This window comes from Miscanthus floridulus, chromosome 10 (genome assembly GCF_019320115.1).
Source record: "Miscanthus floridulus cultivar M001 chromosome 10, ASM1932011v1, whole genome shotgun sequence".
Lineage (NCBI taxonomy): Eukaryota > Viridiplantae > Streptophyta > Magnoliopsida > Poales > Poaceae > Miscanthus > Miscanthus floridulus.
The window spans coordinates 128,862,242-128,872,719 of NC_089589.1; positions in this window are offsets into that span (position 1 = coordinate 128,862,242).

Genomic DNA, 10,478 nt, shown 5'->3' on the forward strand with positions numbered 1-10,478 from the left:
AACTAGAAGCCGACATCATGTTGTTAGAGTTTAAATCGACAAACGGATTGAGCGATAAAGGCTTCGATCAGTTGTTAGGTATAATAAGGAAAATGCTCCCAGAAAAAAACGAGTTGCCAGAAAAGACATACTTGGCCAAGCAAATGATTTGCCCCATCGGCCTCGAGGTTGAAAAAATCCATGCGTGTTCCAATGATTGCATATTGTATCATGGAGAAAAATACAAAGACTTGGACAAGTGCCCCAAGTGTGAAGCTCCACGGTACAAGGAAGGGCCGTCAGATGAGGGTACCAAGACCAGAGGAGGTCCCATAAAGGTCATTTGGTATTTCCCTATAGCTCCCCGGGTGCATAGGCTGTTTGCATGTGCAAAGTCAGCCAAGCTGTTGCGCTGGCATGGCGAAGAGCATAAGAAAGATACAATGATGAGGCACCCCGCCGATGGGCATGACTGGAGGACTATCAATACTATGTTCTATAAGGACATCGGTGGAGAGGTAAGGCACCTTTGGTTTGCTTTGAGCACAGATGGGATGAATCCTTTCGACCAGGTTAGAAGCAATCATAGCACCTGACCAGTGACACTCTGTATATACAACCTTCCACCTTGGGTCTGTATGAAGCGATCGTACATCCAGATGCCACTACTAATCCAAGGGCCAAGACAACCTAGGAATGACATCGATGTGTTTCTGGAACCAGTGATCGATGAACTAGTGGAGATGTTTGAAAAGGGTGTGCTGGATGTTTGGGACGAGTACAAAAAGGAACATGTCACGATCAAGGGAGTACTTATCACTACAATCACTGACCTGCCAGGTCGAGGTTCATTGTCCGGAGAGAAGACAAAAGGCTATACTGGACGTGTCGAGTGCTTGGACGACACCGATGCGGTAAATCTGACAAATAACTCAAAGATAGTTTATATTGGACATCGTAGGTTCCTACCTAAGGATCACCCTTACCGTAGGAACAGAAAAGATTTCAATGGTACTATTGAGAAACGCTTAGCTCCAAAATATCGAGACGAACCTGCGATACTTTGAGAAACGCTGAGCACCTGATGGGAGCGTTTGGAAGAAAAAAATCTGTATTCTAGAAACTACCTTACTAGCCATTTCTGAGTGTACGCCACTGTCTTGATCCCATGCACATCACTAAAAACGTGTGCGCTAACACTCTTAACACCTTGATGGACACCGGGGGGACATCGAAGGATTCACTAGCCACACGCCTAGACATACAAAACTTGGGAATCAGGAAGGAGCTGCATCCCGTGGAGCTAGAGAATGGCCAGTTTGAACTTCCGGTTGCGTCATGGACATTGAAGAAGGAAGAAAAGCGTGCGCTTATTTCTTTCTTCAATGAACTCAAAGTCCTGACGGGCTACTGTGCGAACCCGAAGAGGCTAGTGAACATGAGAGAACTCAAGTTCAACTATGGCCCTATGAAGGCCCATGACTGTCATGTCATTATGACTCAGCTACTCCCTGTTGCCCTACGTGGTATCCTCCCCCCAAAGGTCCGTGCCCCAATCATAAAGCTTTGCTCGTTCTTCAATGCAATCTCAAAAAAAGGTCATTGATGTGTCCACGCTAGAGCAGCTACAGCGGGACATAGCCGAAACTCTTGTTAGGCTTGAGATGCATTTCTCGCCGACTTACTTTGATATCTCATTGCATCTGCTCATTCATCTTGTTGACCAAATTAGAGCCCTTGGCACAATGTACCTACATCAGATGTTCCTTTTCGAAAGATTGATGAAAGTTTTTAGGAGGTATGTTAGGAATAGATTCAGGCCAGAAGGGGGCATGGTTGAAGGATGGTCAATGAAGGAGGCCTGTCGATGGGGAACCCTACGGGCCCCCCATGGACCATACTGTAGGGAGGTAGACCTTGGTAACAAGGCCTACAGCCCAATCGCCAAGAAGAACGCGGAGCAATGCAACGTGCAAAACCGAAACTCCAACGCAAACTATACAAGGAAAGGCGCCCGAAGCGTAGCTTAGGACTCTGACCTTGTATCCAAATAGGACACAAACAACGCCTCTCAGCGCCTGGACTATAAAGGGCTAGTGAGGGTACCCATTGTAAGAAGAGAATGCATACCCAATACTCAAAGCAATACAACGCAAATAGGCTAACGCCAAAACTGGACGTAAGGTTATTACTCGACCAAGTCGAGGGCCTAAACCAGTATAAATCGTGAGTCTCTTTGCGTAACCGCCGAATTCCGCTATTCACCGAAGCCCAAACAACTGTCTCAGGTACCCCCGTGGCAGGCTATCGGTGGTAAAACATCGACAGCTGGCGCGCCAGGTAGGGGCTTTTGACAAATTTTTTCTCGAGAGTTCGGCGGACCTCAACCTCAAGATGACCTTTTTGGCAGGAACAACCTTTGTCTTCAGATCCTGGATCTGCAAGACTGACGGCGACGGCAAGCTTCGTACCTGTCTCCGAGAAGAAAAAGAATTCGATGACGAAGTTCAATACAAACTCGCCGAGAAGATGACGAAACTCTCAACTTCGGATACAACTCGGAATAAGGAAGAAAGCGGATACGAAACCGACTCTGAAAAAGAGATACAACCCGATTCCAAGACAATCTTCACGGCACAAGAGCCAAGCCTAATTGGACTCAGAGACACAACAACGATCGCAAAGGGATACGACCCGTACAACTCAAAGAAGAACTTGGGAACTTACGGACTGCGCAACGCGTCATCAGTCTATCAACACTTTACCCAAAACAAGATGAACTCAGCAAGAAGAATACTCCTGGAGGGAGCACAAGAAGGGATGATCATGACAGTGACCCCGCAAGATTGTGTGGTGCATTGGCTAGGTTCTTTCACCTCAAGCAAAGTCCAGACTGGCACGCGCGTTGAAGAACTACCTTATCAAGAGGGAAAAGAACTCGGATCCAGTTCAGAAGCTACAGACAGCTCAACCAAATGAAGGATGGAATACCGTATAAGAAGAGCTCGGAAGAGGTATACTGTATACATGGCGGAGCAGTTAGAACAACCTTTGGAACCACCACAGATACCAGATATAAAATCTTCAGACAAATCAGAAGGCAACATCTCGCTAGATGAGAAAAGCGACAGCAACGAAAATGATGAGCAAAGACTAGCAAGGCTAAAGAAGAACAAATTGAAAGCTGGAAGGAGGAACCAGGCTAAACAAAGGAAGCAAGTCTAGAATAAATATAAAGCGGAGCTAACAGAATACAACAGAAAGAAGGCGGAAAAAGAAGCCACAAAAAATACAAAAAGGGAAAGAATTGAAGAATTAACAAAGGAGTTGTACACCCTCATGAATAACGGGAAAGCAAAGGAAGACCAGAAGAAAGAAGTCGGGGGATCAGAAAAACAACCCGGCGAAGAAATTCCACAGGAGCCACAAAGGGAGCAGCCACCCAAAAAATCAAATTTTCAAAGGATAGGACTAGTAGAAAGTGCTGATATGAATGGAAGGAAGGAACACTACTCAAAGCAACAAGAAAGAGACAAACCAGAATTGAGCCAACGCTACCAAGAAATATCAAGAAGATTTAACAAAGAAGATGACTACGGAGAGTCTGAGTTAAAAGAAGACAGGTCTTATTACAGAAGGGCAAGATCGCCAGATTACGGAAGAACGGAACCATACGACAGATTCCCTTGTTTCGTAGGAAGACTACAAACTTTAAAGCTACCGCACAAGTTTAAACCAGCAAATCATTCCAAGTATGATGGCAAAGTTGAACCAAGACAATGGCTAAGGGTTTACTCCCAATCTATTGAATTAGTTGGAGGAGACAACGACATCAAGGCTCTATTCTTCCCAATGGCCCTCGAAGCAATGCCGCTACAATGGTTTGACAAATTGAGGCCAAGATCAATTAGGTATTGGGAAGACTTGCAAGAAGCTTTCTGCAACAACTTCGCAGGCATTATTACCCATCCAATGACTGCAGCCGAATTGAAAGGAGTAAAGCAAAGGAGAGGAGAAAGTCTAAGGGAATACTATAGAAGATTTGGAGAATTCAGGGCTCAAGTCCATGACATTACTGATAGGGAGGTGATAGTGGCCTTTGTAGAAGAATCTAGGCAAACTGGCAATACAAGGACTATTTCAATGAGAACCCAAGAACAAATGAAGACTTCAAGAGGGTTGTTGAGAAGCTAATTTCGTTAGAAGAAAGAACTCGGCACAGATTTGCTAGGGACAACCCAGAGAATAGAAGACCCGATTACAGACAGCAAGACAAAAGACCAAGGCAGGACAATATGGTGGCAACCACAGACAACAAAAGAAGATACAATGGCAACGGCAATGATAGCAATGGTAGCAATCACAATGGCAACTACAACAATAGCAACAACCATAACAACAGCGGTTACAACAGTAATAGCAACTATCAGAGTAACAACTACCGAGGAAGAGCGTCGGAAGACATAGAAAACATGCCGTGTCACATACACCCAGGGGCCAGACACAAGTTAGTTGAATGCAGCACTTTTCAGAGACAATTCATGAAGAGAGAAAACAGGAATCAAAACAACTCGGAGCCAAAGCAAGAAGAATCCAAGAAGGAGGAAAAGAGAGCTGAAGGAGATTATCAAGAACCCCAACGCCAATTAGCGGTGATATTTTTAGGTGTTCCTAACACACGAAGCAAAAGACAAGAGAAACTAGCTCACAGAGCCATCATGGCAGCTGAACCAGCCATCCCAAGATATCTAGATTGGTTAGAGTACCCCATCCACTTCACAAGAGAAGACCAATGGACCAGTGTAGCAAACGCAGGATGCTACCGGCTGGTACTGGGTCCGACTATCGCAGGAGTAGCAGTAACTAAAGTACTCATCGATGGAGAAGCTGGGCTTAACATAATTTTCACAGATACTCTCAAAAGGATGAATCTGGATTGTGAAGGTCTAATGACACCCACAAGCACACCATTCTATGGAATAGTAGCCGGTAGAGCAGCTATGCCCCTCAGACAGATAACCCTACCCGTCACCTTTGGCACACTAGACAAATACCGGACGGAATTCATCAAATTCGAAGTTGTAGACTTTGAATCATGCTACCACGCAATACTTGGGAGACCAGCTTTAACAAAATACATGGTAGTACCACATTATCCATACCTACTGCTCAAGATGCCAACAACAAAGGGCGTATTATCATTGAAAGGAGATCTAAAGAAAGCACATGATTGCAACGTATAAGCAGTACAAATATCTGAAAGATTACAAGATATAAAGGAAGGAAAGGAGATTGCAATGCTGGCCAACGAAATGAACCCAAATGAGATTAAGATACCGGCTAAGAAGCCAAGCAACTTTGCACCACCAAAAGAAGCCGCTACCAAGACTATTGACCTACTGACTGGTGATCCGGAGAAGACGGCAATCATCAGTGCAAATCTCAACCCCAAATAGGAACTCGCGCTCACCAACTTTCTTCGGGACAACAAAGATATTTTCGCTTGGAAGCCAACAGACATGCCAGGGGTCCCAAGGGAGTTGGCTGAGCACATAATTGATGTGAACAAAGGGTCCAAACCCGTTAAGCAGAAGTTACGAAGATTCGCTCCAGACAGAAAAGCTGCAATCAAAAAAGAGATCACCAAGCTCATGGCAGCAGGATTCATCAGAGAAATAATCAACCCGGATTGGCTTGCCAACCCGGTCCTAGTAGAGAAGAAGAATTCAAAAGAATGGCACATGTGCATCGACTACACAGACCTCAACAAACATTGCTCAAAAGATCCATATGTCCCACCAAGGATTGATCAAATCATCGACTCGACTACAGGATCAGCTCTGTTATCCTTTCTAGATTGCTATTCAGGCTATCATCAAATATCCTTAAGAGAAGAAGACCAAAGCAAGACTTCGTTCATTACTCCCTTTGGGGCATATTGCTATAAATCAATGCCTTTTGGGCTAAAAATGCAGGGGCAACATATCAAAGAGCAATTCAAACTTGCTTGGGGAGTCAAGTCGGAAGAAATGCAGAAGCATACATTGATGATGTAGTAATCAAGACCAAAGAACCCGGATCATTGATAGAAGACCTCGAGGAGACTTTTAAGAATCTAAAAGCATGGCAGTGGAAGCTAAACCCCACAAAGTGTGTTTTTGGGGTACCATCAGGACAACTACTCGGGTTTCTAGTCAGTAATCGAGGAATTGAAGCAAGTACAAAGCAGGTTAAAGCCATCATGGATATGAAACCTCCAAAGAAAGTTAAAGACATACAGAAGCTTATAGGATGCATGGCAGCACTCAACAGATTCATCTCCCGACTAGGAGAAAAAGGGCTACCTTTCTTCAAATTATTAAAAAAGGCAGGAAATTTTGAATGGACAGAAGAGGCAGAAGAAGCATTCCAAAAGTTAAAAGAATACTTGGCATCATCACCAGTAATGACACCATCAAAAGACAAAGAGGACATGATGCTATACATTACAGCAACCAAGAACGTTGTCAGCACAGCAATTGTGGTTGAGAGAGAAGAACCCGGACACGCATACAAAATGCAAAGACCAGTCTATTACATAAGCGAAGTACTAACAGAATCAAAAGTGAGATACCCACACGTGCAAAAACTACTTTATGTAGTGTTGATATCATCAAGAAAGCTGAGACATTATTTCCATGAACACAAGATTACAGTGGTAACCAATTTTCCACTTCAAGACATTCTACGCAACAAAGATGCAACAGGTCGGATATCAAAATAGGCAGTAGAACTCGGTGCTCTCAACCTAGACTTCAAACCAAGAACAGCAATCAAATCTCAAGCATTATCTGACTTCATTGCTCAATGGATAGAAATCAGTCAAAAAGAACCCGAACCAATACTTGATCATTGGAAAATGTATTTTGATGGTTCCCTAAAGTTAGGAGGAGCTGAAGCAGGAGTACTATTCATATCACCAGAAGGGAGACAGTTAAAATATGTGCTACAAATACTTTGGCAGGCAACTAACAATGAGGCAGAATACGAAGCATTAATACACGGTCTAAGAGTTGCAAGCTCGCTTGGGATCAAAAGACTACTTGTCTACAGTGATTCAGCTGTAGTAATCAATCAAGTCAACAAGGATTGGGATTGTATAAAAGATAATATGGATGCGTACTGTGCAGAAGTCAGAAAATTGGAGAAAATTTTCCAAGGGCTCGAAATCCATCATGTATTAAGAGATTCCAACGTTGCAGCAGATGTGCTAGCCAAATTAGGATCAGATAGAGCAAAAGTACCACCCGGTATATTTATGGAAGAACTCATAGCCCCATCCATCAAACAACTCGGAAACACAGAAAAAGAGAAGGAGACAACAGATCCAATGGAAATAGATCAAGCAGAAGAACCAGACCAGTCAAGACAAATCATGGTCATACAAAGTGATTGGAGACAAACATACATTGATTTTATCAAAGAGAAGAAACTACCCGAAGACAAAGCAGAAGCAACTCGGGTTGTACGAAGAAGCAAAAACTACGTTCCGGTGGGGGATAAACTATACAAAAGAGCAGCAGCATCAGGAGTACTGCTTAAATGTGTTCCGACAGATAAAGGAAAGGAAATCTAGGATGAAATCCACTCAGGATGCTGTGGAAATCATGCAGCCTCTAGGACACTAGTCGGCAAAGCATTCAGAACCGGTTTCTATTGGCCAAAAGCACTCAAAGATGCAGAAGAGCTCGTCAGAACATGCAAGAATTGCCAAATGTTTGCTAGGCAATCACATGTGTCGGCTCACAACTTAATATGCATACCGTCGGCTTGGCCATTCTCATGCTGGGGGCTGGACCAAGTCGGACCACTCAAAAAAGCAAAAGGAGGCTTCGAATACATATTTGTGGCAATCGACAAATTTACAAAGTGGATTGAATACAAACCTTTGGTCAAATATAGTGCAGAAAAGGCAGTGGAATTCATACAAGACATCATGCATAGGTTCGGCATGCCCAACAGAATAATCACAGATCTTGGTTCACCATTTACAGCAAGATAATTCCAATACTGGGCAAGAGATTGTGGGATAGAAATCGACTTTGCATCAGTAGCACACCCGTAGGCCAATGGACAAGTCGAAAGAGCAAATGGACTCATATTACAAGGTTTAAAACCAAGATTATATGAAGATTTGAAAGATTATGGTGGAAAATGGATCGACGAATTACCAAAAGTAGTATGGGGTCTAAGAACCCAGATCAGCAGAGCAACTTGATACTCACCGTTCTTTCTGGTCTACGGATCAGAGGCAGTACTACCAGCCGACTTAATATGACTATCTCCAAGAATAGAACAATATGAAGAAGGCGAAGCAGAAGAAACAAGGCGGTTAGAAATTGATTCAATAGAAGAAATAAGAGACAGTGCAATCATACAAAATGCAAGATATCAGCAAGGGTTACAAAGACATTATGACAAAAGTACTCAACCCCGATCACTAAAGCCAGGGGACTCAGTACTACGACTAATCCAGAAGAAAGATGGACGACACAAACTACTCAGTTCATGGGAAGGACCCTTCATCGTGAAGACAGCAATAGGACCCGGCACATACGAGTTGATGACTCTAGATGAAATACCTGTAAAGAACACTTGGTATATTAGCCAGCTCAAAAGATTCTACAATTAAGTACAACAGATTGTACTCAAGTTTCAAGAGAAATAAAACAGAGATTATTCAAGAAGAACAGCTTCAAATATGAGCCCTGTCCAATGGACAGAACCAACCCGTAATCAGGTTGGGGAAAAAGGGGCTTCCCTGTTAACAGCCAACCCGGAAACGGTTGCGCTACACGGGCAATCTTGTCACTCAACCATATGGAGATGGTTTGACTGACGGCCAATGGCCAAATAGCTTCTTGGGTAAGGAGACCCAAGCTAGCATTTGTCACTCTACCATAAAGAGATGGTACGACTAACAGCCCTGTCCGACTGACAGCCCTGTCCTACGGACAGAACCAACCCGTAATCAGGTTGGGGAAAAAGGGGTAGCCCTGCAAATAGCTCAACCCGGAAACAGTTGTTGCTATACGGGCGCAAACGCTTACCCCAAGAGCTGGTACAATTGCTTACTTACCCTGCAAACAGCCAACCCGGAAACGGTTGTGCTATACGGGTCCGGTCGCCTACCCCAAGAGTGGTACGATCGAATACTTCACCCAAGAAGCGGCACAAGCACTCCAACAACTAGGTCGCCTACCCCAAGAGTGGTACGATCGACTACTTCGCCCTAGAAGCGGCACAAACACTCCAACAACTCGGTCGCCTACCCCAAGAGTGGTACGATCGACTACTTCGCCCAAGAAGCGGCACAAGCACTCCAACAGCTTGGTTGCCTACCCCAAGAGTGGTACGATCGACTACTTCGCCCAAGAAGCGGCACAAACACTCCAACAACTCGGTCGCCTACCCCAAGGGTGGTACGATCGACTACTTTGCCCAAGAAGCGGCACAAGCACTCCAACAGCTCGGTCGCCTACCCCAAGAGTGGTACGATCGACTACTTCGCCAAAGAAGCAGCACAAGCACTCCAACAACTCGGTCGCCTACCCCAAGAGTGGTACGATCGACTACTTTCCCCAAGAAGTGGCACAAGCACTCCAACAGCTCGGTCGCCTACCCCAAGAGTGGTATGATCGGCTACTTCACCCAAGAAGCGGCACAAGCACTCCAACAGCTCGGTCGCCTACCCCAAGAGTGGTACGATCAACTACTTCACCCAGAAAGGGACACAAGCACTCCAACAACTCGGTCGCCTACCCCAAGAGCGGCACGATCGACTACGTTGCCCAAGGAGGGGCACAAACACTCTAACAACTCGATCGTCTACCCCAAGAGCGGTACAATCGACTACTTTGACCAAAGAGCGGCACAAACACTCCAAACAACTCGGTCACCGACCCAAAGAGCGAAACAAGCTATGGCAAAGCAGAAAAAACCACAAGGAAAGACAGGGCGAAACTTGTCCATATTATTCAAAGACATCTAAGAAGAAAAGAAAGACAGGACGAAGCCTGCTCACATCTTAAAAATTCAGAGACAAAGTATATTACAAGGACATCAAAAGAAGGTTGACTTTTCACATCTGTTCAAGAAGACGGAAGAGAAGGAGGAAGTACATTCATTTGATCAAGAATTTGGTCTGATAGACCACTAAGCTATACTTTGGCCTCCTCCCAGTGTCTTGAAAACTCAGCCATTACAGAAGCTTTAGTAATCCGCTCAAAAGGAGCATCAGGGGCAACAACCCGGACATACGAAACCACATTGTTGATGCACCAGTAAAAGCCACCCTTCACAAAAATCATAAAACCAAGAAAAAAGCACCAGTAATCCCTGTTCGGCAAAGACCTGAAGGAACAAGAAGAAGTTCCCAGAACTCCACCATGAAGTACTCAGAGGCTTATCAATCTCAAGATCGTTGATCCTAAGTCTTTTCAGTACTAGCAAGAACATGA